At 38.8% G+C, this 26,569-nt stretch overlaps 1 long non-coding RNA gene across 1 annotated transcript; it reads left to right on the forward strand.

The window, feature by feature from the left end:
* On the forward strand, positions 1-26,028 carry LOC149847653 (uncharacterized). Its single transcript, XR_016426774.1, has 2 exons — positions 1-452; positions 25,571-26,028. It is a non-coding gene; the product is annotated as an uncharacterized LOC149847653 (long non-coding RNA).
* The last annotated feature ends 541 nt before the right edge of the window (positions 26,029-26,569 follow it).

The raw sequence follows: 26,569 nt of genomic DNA on the forward strand, positions 1-26,569 counted from the left end.
GAGTACATCAAGCGCGAAAGACTCTTTAACAATTACTTCTAAAAACGACCGCAAAGATTGGGCAAGACCGCGAGAGAGAAAGAGAGAGCGGTGGTTTGGCGCAAAGTTAGTTTCTTAGTAGTAGGGTTGGTGGGGTTGTCAGCTGCAATGGATCCTCTTGTCGATCCTCTCGACGCCGATGGGACGTCTTTCTCCGTCCGATTCCTCGTTCAAGTCGGTGATCGACCCCTCTCTCGTGATTCTATCGCTGGTTCTAGGGTTTTGTTTTCGCCCGGCGTGGGATCTTACGATTGCAGCATTTTTGCAATGGTTAGGGGAAGGAGATGCGTCTCATGCTCCACAACGTGCCCTCCTCGAAAAGATCGGAGTCGAGTACTTTATCGAGCGTCAAATTGGAGGGCGACCCAGAGATCCATGCGCTTCTTGCCGGCTTCGAACGCTGAATTCAGCAGGTTTGGACGCTTTCCGTTTACTATTCAGACGACGCCCATTGATCTCTCTCTCTGTGGCTTCTTTCTCGTTCGTGCTTGTTTAGTACTACAGAATTCGACCTTTTCCCCCTCTTCTGCAGGCAATTCTATAAAGGTTTTGTTCTATTGTGATATAAATGCGGACTAGGAATGCTTTAACACATCGTAGGATGAAAAAAAACTTAAATGATGAAATTGAAACCAAAATTGAACGGATTTTGTGTTGAAATCAAGATTTACAGCCCTCATCGACTAGGATTTTGAAGGTTCCCCCATTTTCCGAGAAAGGAAGACGAACAAAGTTAAATTCGAATACCGAAACTGTTGATTTGTGAAAATGACATGGAAAACTGCGTCATTGTGAAGGATGTTGCAAAAGGATTATGATGCTGCAGTAAAATAGAAAGAGCCAGATAACAGTGAAAGACGCGAATGGTGCGCAAAAGAAATATGAGAGCTAGATGCAGGTATACTAGGAGCGCTCCATAATGAAGCGTGATCTGAACATGCAAAACCCTAGGGTAGAATTTGAATCCATCTGATGCAATTCAATTGCTGCATATTAGATCCTCGTTATTTCTTTTGTGGATCTGATATTCATTTTTCAGTGTAAATTCACAGATCTTTGGCCTAACCTGAGTATTTGTATCAGAGGTACTCGAATTTACATTCCTCGGTTCTCAAAACTGATCATTGGATTTGAGAACCAGACATTCAAACACACCCTAAGGAAAGATACAGTCATAAACTATCATAACATGCCACAACAAATATTAGGAAATGCCAATTATTATTCAATGAACCAAGGTTTTTTTTGAAGCCTATATGCATGCATGCTTTAGTGCTGTGAGGAAAAACCACACATATATTCCTGAACAGATTAAGGCAATGGCTATACTAAAGAGAGATTGAAGCAAGATGTATGCCTGGCATCTTCAATATGTTCTTGAACTCTAATCTTATGCATGCCTTCCATAGAGAAGGGAAAAGAGAAAAAAGGTCTGCAGGTGCGGGTGCTTTTGTCCATCAGTAGCATAATTGGTTTATCGGCGTTCCACAATTCTTTGGATGGTAGAAGACATTGTGATTTAAAAGGTATACGACCCTATTTCTGAAATTCATTATGGGCTCTTGATTCACTGTTTTGTAAAGTTGAATGTTTATGCTTGACAGTCAATTGGAAAGGCCATAATATTTTCATATGATGAAAACCATCTGTTTTGTATTGATATGCACATGTTCTCTTTAGAAAATATGAGTCAGAGCTCTCACTCTCAGTGAATCTTTACAGGAGCTAAGTTAAGAGTCTTTTGTGCTATCGTTTTTGTATGTTGTTGGCATAACTTTTCACATTGTTGAGATCTTAGGAGCTCATTTCTTTATGTGACAAATATTCTGCATTCTTTGGCTCTTGTAGAATCCGATTTTTATTTAAATGCCTTTTTTTTTAATTGTGGAGGCTAAACCAGAGTCAGGACATTGTTCTGTTCATATCAGAAATGAAGGAAATGCTGGTAAAGTTTGTGATTGATCTTTTACAAGTGATATCTTCATTATAATAGAAATCTGGACTTAGCAAAGTTTTCTTGTTTAATATAGTAATTCAGGTTTATGAGCATTCATTGCTCATTTATCAATTCTTGATTCAAAGGAAATAGGAGTTTGTAATCTTTGTTTGAAAGATCTAGGAAAAAATTTTGTTTTGTCAGATTATAGTTGAAACCAGCCTAAGTATGTCTGCTAATGGCTGAGATTAGTGTTGAAGCCTTTGTTAAAATGTAACTCCAAATTTCATTACATGTATATATATATATATATATATCTTTTTTTATTATAATACCCGGAAGGGTATTTCTGTAATTTTCCCTTTTACGCATATTCCCTTGGAATTATGCTTGTAATTATTTTCTTAAATTTTCTTTTTTCTTTTATTAATTTTTATCTTTTTTGAACCACATTGGGGGCCTCACAATAGAGTCGTTGGGGCCCCCCAACGGTCACAAATGTGACCGTTGGGGGCTCCCAATGACTCCTTTGGGAGCCCCCATGTTGGCTCTTGTGTGGATTTGTATATATAAAGGTGCTCCCCCTTTGTAAAAATAAGCTTGAGAGTTGAGAGTCTCAAGCATTTCCTTTTTGGTTAATGCATTCATCGCATGCCTTTGTGCATGTTTGATTATTTTACGCTTGTATGCGTATTTGTTCAAGTGTTGTTTGAGTGCATTTGAGCACATCTTTTATAAAGTATTAGTGCTTGGATGTGGATTGTCTCTTCGTGAACATCTTTACATGGTATCAGAGCTTGGTTGAAGATAGAAGATCATGGGATTCTTCATTTTTTGAGTGCCTCAAAAAGCATGCCTTTGGTGTTTTGAAGATTGAAGTGGTGGATTCTCTTCCTCCAATATTTTAGAAGAGCTTTGCGACAAGTAAGATCTAAAATCTTACTTTCGTACGTATTTCTTCTTCCATCTCCCCTCTCTAATGGGTGAAAAAAAGTCTCATTTTGCTCTCGGTTTTAAACTAAATGGCTCTAACTATCACGTTTGGGCCGGGAATATAGATGCTCATATAAAAGGGAAGGCTCTTTGGGGTTATGTGCAAGGCACAATCCCGGAACCGGAACAAAAAATCACCATGATAACGGAAGGTGAAATCAAGATCCTTGAAGGGGACGAAAGAACCAAAGCTCTTGAGGATTATTTTAAGAAGCACGATGAATGCAAAATGAAAAATTTTAAGATTCTTTCTTGGATTTTTTCATCGGTTGAAACTAAGATTAATGCCAATGTTATTAAGTTCAAGAAAGCTTTGGAAGCTTGGCATTATCTTGAAAAAATGTATACGTTCAGGGATTTATCCCATAAATACTACCTTCAAAAGAAGGCTCTTACTCTTCTCCAATGTGACATGACCGTTAGAGAATACTTCGCCGATCTTTCTTCCATTTCGGACGAGCTTGCCATGCTCGAACCAAAATGGAGTGGAGAAACGATTGAACTTCGTCAGAAACAACTAGAAGAAGATCAATTCTTCAATTTTTGGAATGGGCTAAGGATCGAATTTGAGCAAATAAGGTCTTCTCTTTTGTCATCTTTCACTCCTTCTCTTAAGGATGTTCTCACCAAATTAAGTGGTGAAGAAACCCGTATGAGTATAAGTAAGCAAGGGTCAAATGTGCTTGCGGTCCCCTCTAACTATGAAGACAATGATGGGGTCAATGCGGTGTCTAAGCCCAAAAATAATATAAGAACCTATCGTCCTCCTCATTTTAAAACTCAAAATCAAGAGGAGAATAGTGGACAAGGAGGAAGAAAGGACTATAGCAAGATTATTTGCCATTTTTGTAAAGAACCGGGGTATATCAAACCCATATGCCCTAAGTGGAAGAAACTTCTAGCTATAGCAACCACTGGTATACCGCAAAAGAAGGAGACGTCTTCAAATGGATCTCTTTCACTAAATCAAATAGTGGAAGCGCTCCAACCTCTTCTCAAGGGAGCCACCTTCGGTGCCGCCGTGTCTACTGTTTCCCTCTAGGTAAAGTTTCTTGGCTTTTGGATTCAGGTGCGTCTTTTCATATGTCCCCAAACATGTATTCTCTTTCCGATTATTCGAAAAATATTTCTCCATCTTTTGTTTATACTGTGGATGGAACTTCTCTTGAAATTAAAGGCATAGGTAATTTTGAAACTCAAGATTTTTGTATTCCAAAAATTAGATTTATACCTAAATTAAACTTGAACCTTCTCTCTGTTTCTCAACACTTGGATCATGGATGCAATATTAAATTTTCTTCTGCTAAATGTTTAATACAGGATCGCCGGTCCGAGAAATTGATTGGAGAAGGCTCTAGGAAGGGAGACTTATACTATATGGACTCTCTTCAAGTTTCAAAAAATTCTTTTTGTAATGTTGCCAGACATAAAGATATAAATATTTGGCACAAAAGACTTAGTTGAGTAAGAGTAAGACTGAATATATGGAATGTTGGTTTAGTAAGCAACGAAGTAGTGATGGGAGTGTAGTGAAGCTTGGTGAGCAAGAAATACCGGTGAATGATTATTTCAAATATTTGGGATCCATCATTCAAAAGTATGGAGAAATTCATGGAGATCTAAATCATAGGATAAAGGTTGGGTGGATGAAATGGAAAAGTGCAACTGGAGTGTTGTGCGATCGTAGAATGCCATTGCGGTTGAAGGGAAAGTTTTATAGGACGACTATTAGGCCCGCTTTACTATATGGTACGGAATGTTGGGCTGCCAAGAGACATCATATTCAAAAAATGAGTGTAGCTGAGATGCGGATGCTTAGATGGATGTGTGGAAATACAATAAAAGATAAGATTCAGAACGAGGAGATACGTAAGAAGGTAGGTGTTGCACCCATTGAAAATAAGATGCGAGAGAATCGTTTACGGTGGTTTGGACATATTCGGCGAAGGCCTAATGATGCTCCAGTTAGAAGGTTGGAGAAATGGGAAAATATATTAGTTAAAAGAGGTCGGGGTAGGCCTAGGAAGACTTGGATGGAGATGATAGGAAAGGATATGAATGCTTTGAACCTCACCGAGGACATGGCGTTGGATAGAAATGATTGGAGGAAAAGGATTCATGTGGAAGACCCAAAATGAATTTCTTTTTTGGTTCATATCGCTGACCCCAATTGTTTTGGGATGAAGGCGTAGTTGTTGTTGTTTGCACAAAAGACTTAGTCATCCTAACATCACCAAGTTATCTTATTTACATTCTGCTAAAAATCTTTGTAAAAATACATTCTCTTATAGTGATTGTATTCTTGGAAAAATGAGAACTATGCCTTTTGAACAAAGATCTATGTTTACTTCTAAATCTTTCAAAATCGTTCATTCCGATGTTTGGGGACCGACACCAATTGTTTCGAAAGGAGGATTTTTCTACTATGTGATTTTTGTATATGACTTTTCTAGGTACTCTTGGATTTATTTTCTTAAACATAAGCATGAAGTTTTTTATGTTTTAAATCATTTCATGTGATGATTAAGAATCAATTTAACAATAATCTTAAGATATTTAGAAGTGATTCTGAAGGAGAATATCTCTCCAATGAATTCAGGAAGTATCTTGAAGATAGTGGTATTGTTCACCAAAGGTCTTGTCCTAAAACCCCTCAACAAAATGGGTTGGCTGAAAGAAAACATAGGCATATCATTGAAACCACTTGAACACTTCTTATATCCCAAAATATTCCTAAAAACTTTTAGGCCGTGGCGGCTCTTGCTTCTGGTATCTTATAAATCGTTTATCATCTAGGAATTTGGGTAAAATTTCTTATTTTGAAGTTTTATATAAAATGGAACCTGATTATAACAGGTTACAAGTCTTTGGTTACAAATGTTTTATTCTTATAGATAAGAATGATAAACTTTCTCCTAAGCTATGTAACACGGACTCTGCTAAAGGGTTGCCGCACTCGAGTCGACACGCCCCGACACGGGTGCGGACTCGGGTGCGGCTTCGGACTCGGCCCGGACTCGGTCAACGAGTCGAGGCCGAGTCCGTCGACATTTTGGACTCGGTCAACTTTGACCGAGTCCAAAAATGTCCATTTTGAGTTTTAAATTATGTTTTGGATCCGGGTCGGGTCGGGTCCAAACCCGACCCAGATCCAATTTTTTTTTGGCAGCCGAACCCTAAAAGGGGTTTATCGACAGGGAGAGGGGCTTACCCTCTCGATTTTGCCTCTCCCCCTCAGCCCCTGCAGCTTTCTCCTGCACCCACGCCGGCGATCCAGACTCCGGCGACGATACCCACAGGCAGCCACCGTCTCCCCCTCCGTCAGGTATGTCGACCCTCCTACACCCTCTGCTCGTAGCCTCCCTCCTTGCACCCTTTGCTCGCAGAAGAGGGGCTCGCCCCCCCTCCCTGCACCCTCTACTCGCAGAAGAGGGGCTCGACCCCTCCATGCTTCCCTGTTTTCGCAGGGGAGGGGCTCGGCCCCCCTCCCTGCACCCTCTGCTCGCAGAAGAGGGGCTCGGCCCCTCCATGCTTCCCTGTTTTCGCAGGGGAGGGGCTCGGCCCCTCCCTGTGCTTCCCATTCATAGAGGAGGGGCTCAGCCCCCCTCCCTGCACCCTCTGCTCGCAGAAGAGGGGCTCGGCCCCTCCATGCTTCCCTGTTTTCGCAGGGTAGGGGCTTGACCCCCCTCCCTGCACCCTTTGCTCGCAGAAGAGGGGCTCGGCCCCTCCATGCTTCCCTGTTTTCGCAGGGGAGGGGCTCGGCCTCTCCCTGTGCTTCCGATTCATAGAGGAGGCACTCGCCCCCCTCCCTGCACCCTCTGCTCGCAGAAGAGGGGCTCGACCCCTCCATGCTTCCCTGTTTTCGCAGGGGAGGGGCTCGGCCCCTCCCTGTGCTTCCGATTCATAGAGGTAGTGTTTATTAACTTTATTTTATTTACTTATTTTCTTTTCAGTTTTCACTTTTTAGATATAATGGCGAGTTCTAGCGGTAGTGTCAATACATTTGGTTCAAGTTCTAACCCTGAATTAGAAGTTTCTCAACCACTTTGGAGGCTTGTGACAAAAGGGATAAAAGCTAGTAGTGGTGGTGGTGGGAATGTGCAATTTCATTGTAATCTATGTAAGATATTGTTTTATTTGTTAATATCGATTTGTAAGCTATTATGCTGAATTTTCATATCGATTTGTAATATATTATGCGATATGTATATCGATTCGTAACATATTATGTGTTTGCTAGTGTCGATTTGTATGATATTTGTATTATGATATTGAATTGTGTGCGTGCGACATTTACATTGTGGCACAATTGCGGTGGCGATGTGCGTATTCAAATCGCTGTTTATTTAGCGATTAAAATTGATGTCATTAAATTAGCGGTGGCGATGTGCGTATTCAGTGTCGTAGATGTCATTAAATTGCTGTCTCTTGAATCACTATTGTCAACACACATATACGATAAGTCATTTCTTTTATTAGCACGGTAAATAACAACTCGATGCATAGTATAGTACGATGCAACTGACGATCATGACAGATAACATGAAAAATGATGTGCATATAAATTTAATTTTGCATGGTCGGCAGGAAGAAATCCTTTTGCCTCATAAGTGCGCCTAGTTTTCATTCTCTTCCTTCTTCCTTTGTTTTTCCTTCTCTTCGTCATCCTTCTTCTTCTTCTTCATCTTTAGTTCTTCCTCATCTTTCTTCGTTTGCTTTTCATCTTCAATATCTGATGGATCAGGCTCAACATAATAAATATCCAACAATTTGTTTTTGTCTTTTTCATTCTCAATGTTTTTTACATAACCCTTATATATATCGGATTGACGGATGATTTCTCCGAGAGTCATCCCCTCAAACGGCGAAGGCTTTCTTGTCTTACAAATTGTAGTCATTGCTAACCTGCACAATGTTAAGACATATGTATTGATACATCTATATATATAAATATAGATGTATTCACCATAATACCCGATAGGGGTATTATGGTCTTTTCACAAGTACCCGATAGGGGTACTTATTTTATTTCTTTTATTTTTCTGTTTTTTATTTTTGTTTTTTTTATTTTCTAAAATGTATTTTGGGATACCAAAAGGGGCCCCACAATGGAGTCGTTGGGGCCCCCAACGACTCTATTGGGAGCCCCCTTTGGTCTCCCTTCTCTTATAAATAGGGGGAACCCCCCTTGTATTTGGTATTGCTTTAGAGAGCTCCTCTCCAGTAAAAGAGATATTCTTTTTTATGTGTGTAGCCTTATTATAAGGCCCTTCGTATATCCCTTTGTGGATTTTCTCTCTTATGCTTGTTTCATTTGTCTGTGTTGGACATAGTAAATGCTTTGGCATTCTTGGATTCTTCCGCATACTTAATTACATGGTATCAGAGCCATACGATCTTCTAAGGTAAAATCGTGTCTCTCTCTACTTCCTTTCTTTTTCACATCTTCATTTTGTAGCAATGGAAGTCAAGATCGATCTATCATTCAAGCTCAATGGAAAAAATTACATGATGTGTGCATCCGCAATGGAGAATAATCTCAAAGGTAAGAAGCTTTGGGGTTATGTAATGGGAACCGTTCCGGAACCCCAACTTAAGCTCACAAAGATGGAAGAAGATCAAGAGAAAGCACTTGAAGGTGATGCTCGTCTCAAGGCCATTGAAGATTATCATCACCAAATGGAAGATTGGGAGAGCAACCATGCAAAAATCCTAGCATGGTTTATGAATAATGTCAAACTTAAGGTATGTGCAAATATTGCAAAATTCCGCCGGGCAAATGAAGCTTGGTTTTTTATGAAGGGTATGTTTACCCAAAAGGATCTTGCAAGAGCTTATTTTTTGCAAGAAAAAGTGAGAACCACAAAACAAGGCGACATGAGCATACAAGACTATTATAGTGCTCTAAATCCTTTGCGGGATGAATTGGCTCTTTTGGAGCCTAAATGGGTGGCTACGGAGGATGTGGTACTAAGACAAAAACAAATGGAACAAGATAGATTGTTTTAATTTTTATTTGGGCTTCGTCCCGAATTTGAACAAGTTAGATCTTCACTTCTCCATAGATCTATGTTTCCTCCTTTAGAAGAGGCTATTGCCGAGATTACTCAAGAAGAGACTAGGCATAGCATGGGTAAGAGCATAGATGAAGTTCTTGCCGTATCTAAACCCGACAATCATGTTAAAACATACAAACCACCTCATTTTGCTAAGCAAGGGAGTGGTGGAAGAAAAATGATTATATGTCATCATTGTTATGAGCTGGGACATATTAAACTCGTTTGCCCAAAGCTAAATGGGGCATTCAAGCCAAAGGTGGCTTCCGTTGAGGAATCTGTTAAAATATAGCTTGCGTATGGATCTGGATCCAGATCCATACGCATGGTATGTTGATGAAACACATGTTTTTCTCTCATTAATGGCATCCTTGTAATATCTCTGATATTACAAGGATAGTTGTATTTTTGCTGATTATATTGAGTCTAGGTTGAGGAAGGTTGTCATGATATCGGAGAATCAATTTGGTTTTATGCCTGGAAGATCAACTATGGAAGCTATACATCTTCTTAGACAACTTATTGAAAGATATAGAGAGAGGAACAAAGATTTGCATATGGTTTTTATTGATTTAGAGAAGGCATACGATAGAGTACCTAGGGACGTTCTCTGGTGGACAATGATGAAGAAAGATGTTTCTCTCAAGTACATTAGTATAATTAAAGATATGTATGAAGGAGTAGTAACCAATGTCCGCACTTGTGGAGGGGTGACAACCAATTTTCCGATAACGGTTGGGTTACATCAAGGATCTGCTTTAAGCCCTTTCCTATTTGCGATAGTGATGGATGAGCTTACGAGATCAATTCAAGAAAATGTACCGTGGTGTATGTTGTTTGCTGATGATATTGTTTTGATTGATGAGTCTAGAGCTGGGGTTAATGCTAAGTTAGAATTATGGAGACAGACATTGGAAGCTAGAGGTTTTAAGTTGAGTAAGAGTAAGACTGAATATATGGAATGTCGGTTTAGTAAGCAACGAAGTAGTGATGGGAGTGTAGTGAAGCTTGGTGAGCAAGATATACCGGTGAATGATTATTTCAAATATTTGGGATCCATCATTCAAAAGTATGGAGAAATTGATGGAGATGTAAATCATAGGATAAAGGTTGGGTGGATGAAATGGAAAAGTGCTACTGGAGTGCTGTGCGATCGTAGAATGCCATTGCGGTTGAAGGGAAAGTTTTATAGGACGACTATTAGACCCGCTTTACTATATGGTACGGAATGTTGGGCTGCCAAGAGACATCATATTCAAAAAATGAGTGTAGCTGAGATGCGGATGCTTAGATGGATGTGTGGAAATACAATAAAAGATAAGATTCGGAACGAAGAGATACGTAAGAAGGTAGGTGTTGCACCCATTGAAAATAAGATGCGAGAGAATCGTTTACGGTGGTTTGGACATATTCGGCGAAGGCCTAATGATGCTCCAGTTAGAAGGTTGGAGAAATGGGAAAATATATTAGTTAAAAGAGGTCGGGGTAGGCCTAGGAAGACTTGGATGGAGATGATAGGAAAGGATATGAATGCTTTGAACCTCACCGAGGACATGGCGTTGGATAGAAATGATTGGAGGAAAAGGATTCATGTGGAAGACCCAAAATGAATTTCTTTTTTGGTTCATATCGCTGACCCCAATTGTTTTGGGATGAAGGCGTAGTTGTTGTTGTTATATAATATGGTTAGGGCTTGGAGGTCGAGCATTGTGAGCCGCCCCAACCATTGTGTTCTCTCTCTCTCTCTCGCCCTGTTTCTTGTTAATGCTATAGCAGATATGAAATCTGATATGGTATCAGATCTCAGGCCATCTTGTGCGTGAAGACCTTCTGAAACAGCGTATCCTCTTTCAGCGTGAACAACAGCGTGATCTTCCCCAGCGTATCCTCTTCCCCAGCGTATCCTCTTCCAGCGTGAACAGCAGCGTGATCTTCCCCTTCTGAAACAGTGTACCCTCTTTCAGCGTGAACAACAGAACTCCCTGTGCGTGAGGAAGTTCTGAAATAGCGTGATCTCCCCCTTTGCGTGAACAGCAGAACTCCCTTCTGCGTATTCCACCTGACAGCAGTAGCGTGTTCATCCTAACATCATTTCCTCCTCTTCTGAAATTTCTGAAACAGCAGCATCGTGTTCCTCCTTCAGCGTGAAGACTCTCTGGAATAGCAGCAGCGTGATCCCCTGTGCGTGAACAGCAGAACTCCCTTCCGCGTGTTCCACCCGATAGCAGCAGCGTGATCTCCCCTTTCTGAAACAGCGTTTCCTCCTTCAGCGTGCTCATCGACTGTGTTCATCCTAAGTTCTCTCTTTTCTGTTACTCTATCATCTGTGATTGTTCTCATTTTTTTTTTCAAATCAGTTCTGATTCCTTAAATTTCCTTTCCTTCCTTCATTGCTGTTTTAGTGTTCTTTGTGCAGCCTTGTTTGGTCGTACAAGTATCTGCCTTATTACAGTGTTTCTGATTAATTGAGTGATCTTAAATCTGTTTATTTCTTTTCATTCATCTTGTTTGCTCATTCATTATTCTACTGATATGGATTACTCTTCGTCTTCATCATCCGGTCCCTCTGCCAATTTCTTGAGTCGGCTTGTTACAGAAAAACTTACTCATTCTAATTTTTTGACGTGGAAAAGGCAAATCCTTCCTTTTATACGAAGTCAGGATCTCGATGAACATTTGGATGGTTTAGTCCCTATACCACCACGGCTTATTTTGCAGGAAACCAAGGATGAAAAAGGTGACACAATTACCATTTCCATTAAGAATCCAGAATATACAGTTTGGAGGGAGCGGAATCAGTCTTTAGTTGCTTATATTACGTCAACACTCTCTCAAGAAGTGTTGGTTACTATTTCAGATGATTGCACTGCGGCGGATCTGTGGAGTAAACTGTCACATACTTACTCTCAGATATCAGAATCCCGAGTTATGTTCTTAAAAAATGAATTTCAAAGTTTGAAGAAAGGCTCCATGACAGTCATGGAATACATAGGCCGCTTGAAGAGTATTACTGATCAATTGGTTGTTGTTGGAAGTGCTATTGCAGATAAAGATAAAGTTCAACAACTCCTCAATGGATTGGGTCCTGACTTTGACATGTTTACCACAGCTTTATCATGCCTTCCTCACTTGCCCACTTTTGACGACCTCCAAGCGAAACTTCTCAAGCATGAGATGGTTATGAAGCAAAGGGCAAAAGGAAATGAATCAACTCGTCCTCATTCAGTTTTGGCCATGGACACTTCTGTAGGTTTTGGACGATGGAATAGAGGGCATCAAGGAGGCAGAGGCCGCAGACGTTTTGGGCAGGGAGGACGTGGTATCTTGCCTACACCTAATATTTCAGGGGGTTTTAACACAGGGAATCAGAGGAGAGTGCCCACTTGTTTCCTATGTAACAAAAGAGGACATGTGAAAGCTGATTGTTGGTTCAACCTACAAAATAGAGGAAAAATAAACAAAATTGAAAATAAATCCGCTACTGCTGTGGACACAAAAGGGCCATCCACAGATGTGCAACAACTTTTGTTATCAGCATTGTCACAGATAACGATCAAGCAAAATGAACAAGGCGAATGGTATGTTGATTCAGGTGCCGCCACGCATGTTACGGGTAATGCGGGTAAGTTATCTCACTTATTGCCTTATTTTGAAAAAGGTAGTATAGTTACAGGAGATGGAACTTATCACTCTATTAGTCATACTGGCAATGCACATATCCCTATGTCAAAGTCCTCACTTCACTTGTCCAATGTCCTTCTTGCTCCTAATATTAAAAAGAACATTGTCTCTGTAGCTAAACTTGTTGACGATATGAATTCTTCTGTCGAATTTACTCTCTCTTCTGTTTATGTTAAGGATCTACGAACGAAGGAGACGTTCGCTAAGGGGGAGCGACAAGGAAACATGTACGTCTTCAAGGAGATTCCTTCAGTGTTTTCGTCTTCAGTCCCAGTTCTCCAGTTGAAGTCGTCCAAGCATTCTTCAGTGTCTTCGCCTTCAGAGTCTTTGTTTTTTCCTTCATTGGCAGTTTTTAATTCATCTCATTGTAATAAGCCAGATATTTGGCATAGTCGTTTGGAACATTGTAATCGAGGTTTCGTTAAAAACCTTGTATCTGATGGTCTCCTTCCAGAGTCTAGTTTATGTTCATTTTCTGATAATAATAATAAATGTTCCTCATGCGAACTCTTCAAAAGTCATGTTCTTCCTTTTCATATTATAAATAAAAGAGCTTCAAAGCCATTTGAGATTATTTGTTCTGATGTTTGGGGACCCGCACCTATTCCTTCTCTTTCTGGCAGTCGTTACTATGTTATCCTTATTGATTCCTATTCCCGTTATACTTGGATATATTTCTTAAAACACAAGCATGAAGTTTTTCAAATATTTCGGGAATTCCATGCGATGGTCAAAACAAAGTTTGCTTGTGATATTGTGCATTTCCAATGTGATGGTGGAGGAGAGTATTCATCGAATGAGTTTATTGCCTTTCTTCGGGATAAAGGAATAAGTCGACAGGTTTCTTGCCCTCATACTCCTCAACAAAATGGGGTTGCAGAGCGGAAACACAGGCATATTGTTGAGAGCACGATGAGCATGTTACATGATAGCAATGTGCCCGTTAGTCTCTGGACAGAAGTTTTTCACACATCTGTTTATATCATAAATCGTCTTCCTATGACACTTTTGGATCGTAAATCTCCCTATTATACTTTATTCGGGCAACATCCCTCTTACGATCAGCTGCGTGCTTTTGGTTGTGTATGTTATGTACATATTGATTCATCTCTGCGAAATAAGTTTCAGGACAAGGCTGTCAAGTGCAGATTTATTGGGTATGCAGATGAATACAAAGGTTATCGATGCTATGATCCTACTACAAAACGTATTAGGACCTCCAGAAATGTTGTTTTTGACGAACGAAATTTTCAGGTCAATGACTCTGCAGCGGTGCCATCTCGAGAATTAGAAGTATATGATCCATGGATGAGCGCAAATCTTTTTGCTAATACAGGAGAAACATGTCAGACAAATTGTCCTTCCTTCGACTTGAGTAGGGAGTTGAATGACTCACAAATACATGTTGAATCATCTCCAGTTGAGCCAACCCCAGTAGAACGCTTCTCTGGACAGGTATACACTAGACGGGACAAAAATACAGAGCCGAGGTATGTGGAAAGCATCGCCAATGATCCGGCTCAAAGGCCGTCACGCATTAAGCATCCTAGTCAACGATGGGTGAGTTATGAGACCTTCTTTCTTGATTTCCAGTTGTTTATGTCTCAGCTCACAAAACAGGCTGAACCCACTTGTTTTACTCAAGCTCTTCAATCCCGTCATTGGACTGAAGCTATGAATGAAGAAATGGAAGCCCTTCATGAATGCCAGACTTGGGAAATAGTCCCTCGGCCAGAAGGAAAGAATGTAGTTGGCTCAAAATGGGTTTATAAAACAAAATATAAGCCTGAAGGAAGCATTGACAGATATAAGGCACGACTTGTTGCTCGAGGATTCACACAACAATATGGTGAAGACTACGATGAAACTTTTAGTCCGGTAGTCAAAATGGGTACTATTCGTGTCATCATATCCCTAGCAGTCGATCGAGGTTGGAGCCTTAGCCAGATGGATGTTAAAAATGCAGTTTTGCATGGAACTTTAAAGGAAGAAGTGTATATGGAGCAACCTCCTGGTTATGCCGAGAAGGACCCTACTGCCTGGGTGTGCAAACTAAGGAAATCTCTGTATGGGTTGAAACAGGCATCCCGTTCCTGGTTTGAAAGTTTCTCTATGCAAATTCAGAGTTATGGTTTTAGAAGATGCTCTCTGGATCATTCCCTTTTTATTTGCCAAAAGGCAGACATTGTTATACTTCTTCTTATATATGTTGATGACATTGTGATCACTGGGAGTTCAGATAATCATGTGCAAGGCGTGAAGCAGTTTTTAATGAAAACTTTCAAAATGAAAGATTTAGGGGAGTTGAGGTACTTTCTTGGTGTGGAAGTTGACAGACAACAAGACACATTGACACTCATGCAACAAAAATACACTCTTGACCTTCTGGAAAGAGCCGAGATGACGAATTGCAAACCAGTCAGTACTCCTAGTGTATTACACCAAAGACTGAGCTCTGAAGATGGTCATCTTTGTGTCAACCCTACAATGTATAGAAGTCTCATGGGAATGTTACAGTACTTGACCTTTACCAGACCTGATATAGTTTATGCTATCAATCAGGTATCCCAGTTTATGCATGCTCCAACGGAGGGTCATATGGAAGCTGTGAAGCGCATTCTACGTTATTTAAAAGGAACTATAGGAGACAGACTTGTTTATCGCAAGAACGATAATTTGCATAGAGGACATGAACTCATCACTTATACGACGCAGATTGGGCAGGGGATCCAGATGAGAGACGATCTGTCTCTGGATATTGTGTATATATTGGACACAATTTAGTGTCCTGGAGCAGCAGAAAACAAAAGGCAGTGGCACGATCGAGTACAAGGCTGAATACAGATCGATGGCTGCAGGCACAGCAGAAGCCACATGGATTAGACACTTATTGAGTGATCTTGGGGAGACAATTACTCGATCTCTTCTTCTATGTGACAATCAAAGCGCAATAAACATTGCATGTAATCCTATCCAGCATAGCAGAACGAAGCACATTGAGATTGATCAACATTTCATACGACAGAAAGTCGAGATGAAGGAGATAGAACTACGTCATGTTCGAACAGAAGATCAAGTGGCAGACTTGTTTACCAAGGGGTTAACAGGATGTCAATTTTGGCTATTGAAGAGCAAGTTGTACATGATCCAAAATCACGTACAACTTGAGGGAGGGTGTTAAAATATAGCTTGCGTATGGATCTGGATCCAGATCCATACGCATGGTATGTTAATGAAACACATGCTGTTTTTCTCTCATTAATGCCATCCTTGTAATATCTCTGATATTACAAGGATAGTTGTATTTTTGCTGATTATATAATATGGTTAGGGCTTGGAGGTCGAGCATTGTGAGCCGCCCCAGCCATTGTGTTCTCTCTCTCTCTCTCTTTCTCTCTCGCCCTGTTTCCTGTTAATGCTATAGCAGATATGAAATCTGATAGAATCATCCACCAAAGAAGATGACGGCAAGAACGGGGATCTCAAAGATACTCTTGGTCAAATCTCCTTGGCTCTCCAACAAATTCTAAAGGTTACTTCTTCCACCTCCAGTGCCGCCATTGCCTCATCATTACCTCCCGGTACGTACTCTTGGATTTTAGATTCCGGAGCCTCTTTTCACATGACTCCTCATGAAAATGCACTAACCAACGTGCACACCAATTCAAAAATATCTTGTCTCTACGGCCGATGGAACTTTTCTCAAAATAAATGGTATTGGAACTCTTGATTCTAAAAATGTTCGAGATTTTCTTGTTCCAAAAGTTAGAATAGTTCCTAAATTAAATCTTAACCTCTTTTCCGTTTCTCAAATTGTCGACCATGGATGTGAAATATCTTTCTCATCCCAAGGGTGCTTTGTGCAGGATCTCCGGTCCGGGAAGTGGATTGGGCAAGGCCATAGGAAGGGAGATCTTTATTTTATGGATAACTTAATGCTTCCAAATACCTCATTTTGTACTTATGTCCAAGACAAAAATATTGAAACTTGACATAAAAGGCTTGGACATCCAAGTTACTCTAAAATGTATCTTTTTCCTTTTGGAAACAAGTTTTGTAAAGAAAAAGATATCAATTGCAAAGATTGCATTTTTGGAAAAATGAAGTCTATTCTTTCCTATTAGAACCTTTGTGACAACAAGACCTTTTGAATTGGTGCATTCCGATGTATGAGGACCATCTCCGGTTCTATCCAAAGGTGGTTATTCATATTATGTTACCTTTATTGATGATTATACTAGATATGTATGGATTTATTTTCTTAACCTTAAATTGGAAGTTTTTAACTTTAAAGAATTTCATGCAAAAGTTCAAAATCAATTTCAAAGTCAAATGTCCATTCTTAGATCCGATTCAGGTGGAGAATACTTATCAAATGAGTTTCAATCATATTTAAAACAACATGGCATTTGTCATAAAAAATCTTGTCCAAGAACACCTCAACAAAACGGTCTAGCGGAAAGAAAACATAGACATATTTTAGAAACCACTAGATCTTTACTCATTTCTAAAAATATTCCTAAAAGTTTTTGGGCCGAAGCCGTGTTAACCTCCACCAATTTAATCAATAGAATGCCATCTTCAAAATTGAACAATATCTCTCCTTATGAAAAACTTTTCAATAAGACACCCGACTACAATCGTCTTCGTATTTTTGGGTGTAAATGCTTTGTTCTTCTACATAAAAGAGATAAATTGTCACCTAAAGCAATAAAATGTGTATTTTTAGGATATGGTGAAAATCAAAAGGGCTATAGATGCTTTGACTATAAAAACAATAAGTTATTTGTCTCTAAAGATGTGACCTTTTTAGAAGATGAAAATGGATTTGAAATATTGGAAAAACCAAATGAAATTGATTATATATTTATCAATGATCTTTTAGAAGATTCAAATGATGACTCTTTGAGTCATCCAGAATTTTTAGAAAATACTCATGATTCTCATGATAATGATGTATCACCAACTAATGGTGACAATCTCCAAGTATACACTCGGCGTGAGGAAGCACAACCTATTAGTGCTTTAGAAAAATTCTTGCGGCTTACTGAACCCCTAGAAGAAACCTCCCTTAGGCGATCTTCTAGAGAATCAATTCCACCTAATAGGTTTGTCTCATATGAAACTCTCTCACCTAACTATAGAGCTTGTCTAATAGCCTTGCATTCTTACTATGAATCTTCCCATTATAATCAAGCAAAAAATATTCCTCATTGGGTTGAAGCAATGAAAGTTGAACTAGATGCTTTAAATAAGGCTAAAACTTGGGAAATAGTTCAACTTCCTCCAAATAAAAAAGCTATAGGATGTCGGTGAGTCTACAAAGTCAAAACAAAAAGTGATGGTTCCCTAGAACGTTATAAAGCTAGATTAGTTGCTAAGGGATATTCACAAGAATATGACATCGATTATGAGAAGACTTTTGCCCCCGTGGCTCGCATGACAAGCGTTAGAACTCTAATTACTGTAGCATCATCTAAGAAATGACCTATATTTCAATTAGATGTTAAAAATGCCTTTCTTAATGGTCAGTGGAATGAAGAAGTATATATGGACCCTCCGCCGGGAATTAGTGTTAACCAAGGTCAAACTCTTCGATTATTAAAAGCTTTATATGGCCTTAAACAAGCCTCTAAGGCTTGGTATGATAGATTTAGTGCTATCATGTTACAATTGGGATTTCGTTCATGTTATACTGACACTGCTCTTTTTGTTAAACGTGCAGGTAATAGTATCATCATCCTTCTGCTTTATGTTGATGATATGATCATCACTGGCAATGATGAAAGTGGTATTCTTAATGTTAAAAATATGTGAAAACATAATTTTGATATGTCTGATCTGGGTTTTCTCAGGTACTTTTTTGGTATAGAAGTAACATACTCTCCTCGAGGGTATATATTGTCACAGATGAAGCTTGTTGCAGACATATGTTTCAAATCTGGGATTTCAGATGACAAAAAGGTGGAGACTCTCGAGGTTATCAATGCTAAACTACGACTGGAGGATGAAGTTCTGCTGGATGATCCTACGCCCTACAGGCAACTCATTGTCTCTCTCACCTATCTGACTATCACCAGGCCTGATATTGCTCATGCTGTGCACTCTGCAAGCCAATTTCAGCATGCCCCTACATCTGTGCATATGAGTGTTGTGCTTCGGATCATTCGATACATCAAAAATACTTTGACTAAAAGGCTATTCCTATCCTCACTCTCTTCCTTAGATTTATTGGCTTATACTGATGCTGACTGGGGAGGAAACCCAAATGATCGAGTCTCAACTACTGGCTTTTGTGTATTCTTAGGAGATTCGTTAATTGCTTGGAGGTGCAAGAAACAACAGAAAGTCTCATTGTCTTCTACTGAAGCAGAATACAGGGCTATGACAACTACTACAATGGAGCTTGTGTGGCTTCGAAGTCTTCTTCAAGATATGAGAGTCGAAATTACCGGTGCTTCGAAGCTTTGTTGCGACAACAAAAGTGTCATCTATATTGTCAGCAACCACACCTTTCATGAGAGGACTAAACATATTGAAATGGACTGTCACTATGTTCGTGATGAATATCTTCGTGGGACAGTTACAATGCCATATGTCACTTCAGAATATCAACTTGCAGATTTCTTTACTAAAGCCCTGCCTGCTCTTCGCTTCTTGTTCCTTCTTGGCAAACTTTCGGTCATCTCCCCGTAAAGTTTGAGGGGGGGTGTTAAGACATATGTATTAATACATCTATATATATATATATATATATATAAATATAGATGTATTCACCATAATACCCGATAGGGGTATTATGGTCTTTTCACAAGTACCCAATAGGGGTACTTGTTTTATTTCTTTTATTTTTCTGTTTTTTATTTTTGTTTTTTTATTTTCTAAAATGTATTTTGGGATACCAAAAGGGGCCCCACAATGGAGTCGTTGGGGCCCCCAACGGTCACAATTGTGACCGTTGGGGGCTCCCAACGACTCTATTGGGAGCCCCCTTTGGTCTCCCTTCTCTTATAAATAGGGGGAACCCCCCTTGTATTTGGTATTGCTTTAGAGAGCTCCTCTCCAATAAAAGAGATGTTCTTTTTATGTGTGTAGCCTTATTATAAGGCCCTTCGTATATCCCTTTGTAGATTTTCTCTCTTATGCTTGTTTCATTTGTCCGTGTTGGACATAGTGAATGATTTGGCATTCTTGGATTCTTCCGCATACTTAATTACACACAACACATAAATTTAACTGCATCATTGTATGTTACAACCGCTTTCCCAAGTATATATTATTACAAATTATCACATTCGTTACACAATCACTGACATTACAAGCCGTGGTAATATTTGGCTTCATAAATAAACATCGTAGTACGATTTAGCAAAATTAAGTACAAATTGAGGTAACTTCATATTTACACATTGCTATTGCATCAAACATATAAATCGTTGTTGCTTCAAACATATAAATCGTTATACAAATCACACCCTTCATAAGTACATATCGTTGTAAATCATAAATCACTACTGCATTAGATGTATAAATCATTGTTGCTTTAAATGTATAAATCATGAATCATAAATCGTAAATCGCTATTGATTCAAACGTATAAATCGTTGTTGCATCGAACAAATCGCTACTGTATTAAATGTATAACTCTTTGTTAATTTCAAACTTATAAATCGTTATAGAAATTTAGCCTTCATAAGTACATATCGTTGCCTTTCACGACTCTTGTTTGAGTATGAAAATAGGTATTATTTAGCATGTATATTACAACCACTTGTAAGATTTAGCATTCGGATTTACAAATTGATTTGTTTACATAACGAAAACTTACACAAAAATCACCTTTTAGGACACAAGTTTTGCTAATCCGACAGTGGAGGAGAAATACCTAGAAGGTAGATGCAGCCGATGGTGGCAACGATACTCTAACTACGCTCCGGCGGCAGCAGACGACGACAAAGGGTGCTCCGGCGGCAGCAAACGACGAGAAAGGCTGCGTCGTCAAAGGGAGCTTCTGTTACAGTAGATGGTGTGCCGTCAAAGGGTGATCCGGAATTTGTAGGGTGACATATTGCGAGGAGCTCCTGTTAAAGCAAAGGAGTTTACTCCTTAGGGCAAAAACGATGATGATTTTAACCCTTTCTGACGGGAGGACATTTTTGTCCTTTAATCGAAACATTGTTTTATGGCGCCAATGGCGGGAAAGGGTACTTAAGTATTTGCAAACTCTGGCGAGAGGACATTTTTGTCCTTTACTCGAAACGTCGTTTCATGGTGCTAATGACGAGAAAGGGTACTTAAGTCTTTGTAAATGCACCGGACTTCGATGCTAAGTGATGCATACACACATGGGTAAATGAGCCCCACATGCTTACATACATGGCGCTCATTCAGACCCGAGAACACGCACCTGCATGTTCCGGGGGGGAACATATAACCTGCTTCGCACATTTATACAAGTAATAAAGAAGATGGAGTCGTTGGGCTCCCAACGGCTCTATTTAGCGTTGTTGGGAGTGCAACAACTCTCTTAGTGCTTTATGCTTTTTGACTAAGTCAAAAAGGCATAAAGCCTATTATATGTCCAAAAAGTAAGAAATTATGCTTTATGCTTTTTGGCATAAAGCCTATTACATGTCCAAAACTGAAAAAAGAAAAGCTAACTAAACTAAAAAGATAAGCTAACTAAACTAAAAAGATAAACTAAACTAAACAGATAAGATTACATATGATAGTGGTATATTACATATGAGATTACAATTTTAGCAATATTATATTCGAATATCTGTGTACTGTGCTTTAGAGCTAGGCAAGCCATTACTACAAGTATTGTGTGCATTGCGTTCTCCACAAATGAATTTCACTTTCAGCCTCTGCAGACTGATGTTTTAATTATTTGTTACCCATATAAGATCATTTTTATTATCTGAAAGAACATCTTGCCATTACTTGCATCAATATGCAATGTTTCAGATGTGATATCTGTCAGTGCACAATCTTAGCTTTGAAGCTGGTCTTTTACTATTTACTTCTTTCAGTGAAAGGATATTTCTTCGAAGGTAGATTCAGTATATGGTTAGTGGGAGCATCATCTGAACTGCCTTTGTGCTATAAAGAAAAATTATTTTTCATGTTTTTCTTTTTTGGCATATTGATATGTAATCTTCAGTCTTTGAGGTCAAACTTTATTATCTATGGTTTGTGTATTTCCGCATATTCTTAATGTTAGTAATGCTTTATTTTGGGTTGGAAGATTGACTTGCTGAGTGGTTGGTGTTACGATTTGCTGTTCAATTTTTTTTCTCTTTCCTACTTGTAACCCTATTCGATCTTCTGGTATGTTCCTCATTCATCATATGCCGCATCTCATATAAATTATGCTATAGCCGATGACCTTCATATATGAGAAATTTCTTCACTTAAAGATTATGATAATCTGTTACATGCAGCTTTTAGAGAAATGTCAAGAATTTTGGTCTGTTCTGGATGATATTGACAAAACCCTATTGATTTTGGAACCTCGTTCCCTATCTCGTGCAGCATCATTTCGTCATATAGGCCTAGGTTTGTCTCCATTAACAACTGATTAATAAATACACCACCTATTTATTGCTACTTTTTGTTTCTAAGGCCACCTTTCTATGCAAGGAATGATTGTAGCCTTTTACTATTGATTTTCCCTTACAATGCGAGGTCTTTTCCACAGTAAGATTGTCATTTATTGTTAAGCAGCTCTGCTAGAGTATCATTTATTTATTTAATGGTTGATCCAGCCTTCTAGGTGTCGCTTCTTTGGTCCAGATCTGATTACAAACTCTCTATGGCGAAAATGGAAACAAAATAGTGAGAGATGGTACACTTGTCCTTTTTGATGGGTTAACCATTTTGATGGTGAATCCCATTCATCATTGTAAGACTAGGCACATTCATCTAGCACTTTATGCAAGAAAATGTTGAAGATCGAGAATGTCATCTTCGATTTATTAATGGTGTTGCACGGATATTCACTAAGCCTCTCCTTTTCTTGAGATTGGTTTCTGAAGAAAAAATTGTCCACGGATCTCACCCATGTGCAATTTGCATGGGGTATTGGAGATGGTGCTTCTATCAGGTTTTGACTTTTGAGTGCTTTTGGCAGGTTCTGGACATCAGCAGCATATTTGTAAATTTATGGTACAGCTGTACATAAGGGGTATTATTGTAAAACAACACAAGCCATATAATGAAAGGATACTAGTAATAGGGTCATCCCTTAGATTGGATGACCTAGGGATATAAACAGTTGGGATTCTGGTCAGATGTAGCCTTTACTGAATCAAACTGATAGGATATTGGGCTAATTGGAACAGATACTGAATGCAGTTATTTATATGTAATTGGATTCAGATATCTCTCATATTCAGTTAGAAAATTCTATACCAAATCCAAATCCAAATCCAATTAATAATCTTGGTTTTCTCTACCGAATCGAGTTGGATGCTAGATAACATCTGGCCCGTTGACATCACTTGGACGACTCCCTGTCCTTTCCTTCAGCGGTATTTCTTATAACCAGAGCTTTGGTTTGTTAGCCATGGTGAATATTTTGTGACACTAGGATAGGATGACACACACGTGTATGTATGTATGTGGAATTAGAGTTCTCTGTTGTAAAGTTAACTCATGAGGGAGAGAGAGAGTCTATGACTATGATGTGAAGGTAAACAACCAAAAGATTTTAGGATCCTCCTACTCCAACCATCCATCTTATTATTTATCTTGAGATCACTAGAGAAAAAAAGTCGTAAACACTAATTATTAAATTCATGCACGATTATTAAGATCTTAACACTCATTTATTACTGGCATCTGTAAGAGTGGTTTGTTTTCGAAGATCTCATGGTGGGTTACGTGGACAGTTTGACTAAAGCTTCTCAAAATCCTTTATATGGGTAACTCTACGTTGTGGAGACACTCTCTCTCTCTCTCTCTAAGGTATCTGATAGCTCTATAACTACAAATAGTTATGTATGTCTCAATATTTGTAACTTGTGCTTGCAGTTTTGATAGCTTACCTTGTTGACTTGAGGCAATGTTGCATCAGTACAATATTTTTCTCTTGCATTTGCAGTTGTTGGTATAACAACTATATGGCTCAATCAATCTTCATTACATAATCAAGTAATATTATAAAAACTATCAAAGGCAACCTGTGATAGAAAAATACTTATAACAGAACCGAAGGGTGGTTTTGCATAAAATTTTCTTGGATTTGGTATGAAGCACAACACAGCATTGAACTTGGAGAGTTGTTTATTGCATCCTATTTCATAAGCTTGGTGCTGGCAGTTGTGATCATGAATCATCTGTTATATTGGCAGACCAAAGTATGCCATATGATCCACATGGGAACGGGAACGGGTAAAATACAGCATGGTTGAGGTGGTGCAATGTGAAAATTGCTCAAAAGGGAGATATGGGGCCATGTCTGTATATATGCATTCCAAAGTTAAAATACATGTAAGTAGTCAATATGTTTGATATATTGATCTGAACTATTTGATTCTAAATTTAAAGTATTGAAGCTCATAACATGAGCTGCCTACTTATGGGAGGATGTTAAGAGGAAATTTTGTCAGTAATCTATTATCTCTGTTTACGACACTATGTTCCACACAGGTGTGGAAGAGGTATGGAGTGTCTGCATGGCATTCATCAAGTCCTCAAATTACATAAATCTTCATGGGTATTTATTGAGGTTTTAAAGATTTTTCATTTATATCTAAAGCTAAGTTTTAGGAGCTTTTGAGTTATAGAACACCAAATTTAGTGGGTACGGGACACGGCTATATATATCACATAAATACAAAATAAACTGAATATAATCTAAATATATATGTTATATCTAAAATATATATTATATACTTAAAATATAATTATAAATTGAATACTGACTTGTATGTACGGAGGGTAAAATGGCAGTGTCTGGGTGTTGATGTGTGTTGACATTGGGATACACTTGTCGACACTGGTATGGAGGGCAAAATGGAGTGTCCAGGTATCATAGTTTGCCACTCAAGATGGAGAAGATGTACATTAAAAAATGTTTTAACATTAGAAAATGGCACATATGGAATGCAAGCTTATTAAAAATTAGGGAAAAACATAGTCATGGTCCGAGACTTTGCAATACGATAGTGCTTAGGAGTATATCGATAAAAGACAAAATCAAAGTGTTATTTAATATGGCGTGGTGGCTTGTCTTAACATTGGTGAAGAAGGTTGGTGCAATTCAAGGAATTAGGCAAGAAGGTCAATAAAGAATTGGAAGGAGGCTAGGATGGATATGGAATATCATAGGGTGATTGGTGATTAAGGATGTAGCTCTAGGTTGGACGAAATGGAGAAATAGGGCTCGTGAAGTTGATGCTATGCAGTTTGGATAAGTTTTGATGATGACGTTGACTATAATTAACCTAAATTCAGTCTAAGATGCTAAACTGAATTAAAATGTGACTGACTTGCTAACTTTTGATATAGTTATTTTAGGGATAAGAGAATAAGAATATGTATGAGTAGTCATGAACTTAGATGAGGAATTGTGCATCTTAGAATGTTTTTGTTGAGCTAGTTAATGCATAGCATTCTGTAATAATCTAGAGAAATATTATCCCAAATACTGAGAATGGAATATATTCCCTTAATCTATTGCCAGTTTGTCTCCAAAACTCCTTTGTTATGGATGCAGTCTTCTAGGTATTCACCATATGTTTGACCATTTTCAGACATTGGTTCAGTCTATCTAATATTTTGTACCTGTTCCTTCTGGCATTTGCTCTGTCTTTTTGACCAGTACTGCTTGTCAATGTGGTCATTTAATGTGATCCAGGAGATGCAATGCTTCTTTCTGTAAAAATGTGGAGAATGTTCTTGGGATTACCCTACCTGGAGCTCCTATTGCCATGGTTGATCACCCACAAGTTGATTGCGGCATCTGTTATGCCTGTTACCTACCTGAAGATAACAAACTGGGAGTTGACCGTAGAAGCATGCCTGACTGTGTGTGATAATGCCGGCAGAGCATTCCATGGCATGTCTTAGAGATTGGCTACGGTCAATTGCAACCACGAGGCAGTACGTGAAAATTGGAACCAATTTAATGTGTATTCTCTAGTATATATATATATATATATATATATATATATATAATGATAACAGTTTTTTTTATTAATGATTTCTGCTTCTAGGCTGCTGCAGGTAGTTTGACGTTGTATTTGGAAATTGTCCTTACTGTTCAGAGCCTGTTGCAGTTAACGTTTAAGTTGCAGTGAAGCATGTATGTGATGCTATCTTTTCTCTGTTATTTTGCTGGTCCAGAAAACCTGTATATATATATAGTGAAATGGTTCCGTGCTAAATCCATTTGGTGTTAAACCTGAGCTAAAGCGCGCTGACTGTCCATCGCGTGCATTGATGGATAGTCAGCAATTAAGAAAAATCAAGACAAAAACCCTTTACTGGCACACTAAAAGCATCAGTAAAGGTCCTGCTAAAGGTCTGGGACCTTTACTGGTGCTTTTAGTGCGCAACTAAAGACCTTTTTCAAAAAAATACTCTTGGCTTTTATTGCACTACTAAAGGTCTTTTTACCCCAAAAATTGTGTTTTTGATGTGATTTTTGTGTTTTTTTTGTGCTGACCGTCCATCAACACGTGTGATTGATGGTCAACGTGAAAAATGCAAAAATCACATCAAAATATGATTTTTGGGCAAAAGACCTTTAGTGGCAAACTAAAAGCGCCATTAAAAGTCCCACTAAAGGTTTGAGACATTTACTGTGGCTTTTTGTGCGCCGCTAAAAGCTGAGCACATTTTTGAAAAAGGTCTT

The sequence above is a fragment of the Nuphar pumila genome, chromosome 1, assembly GCF_984573655.1.
Source record: "Nuphar pumila chromosome 1, dmNupPumi1.hap1.1, whole genome shotgun sequence".
NCBI lineage: Eukaryota > Viridiplantae > Streptophyta > Magnoliopsida > Nymphaeales > Nymphaeaceae > Nuphar > Nuphar pumila.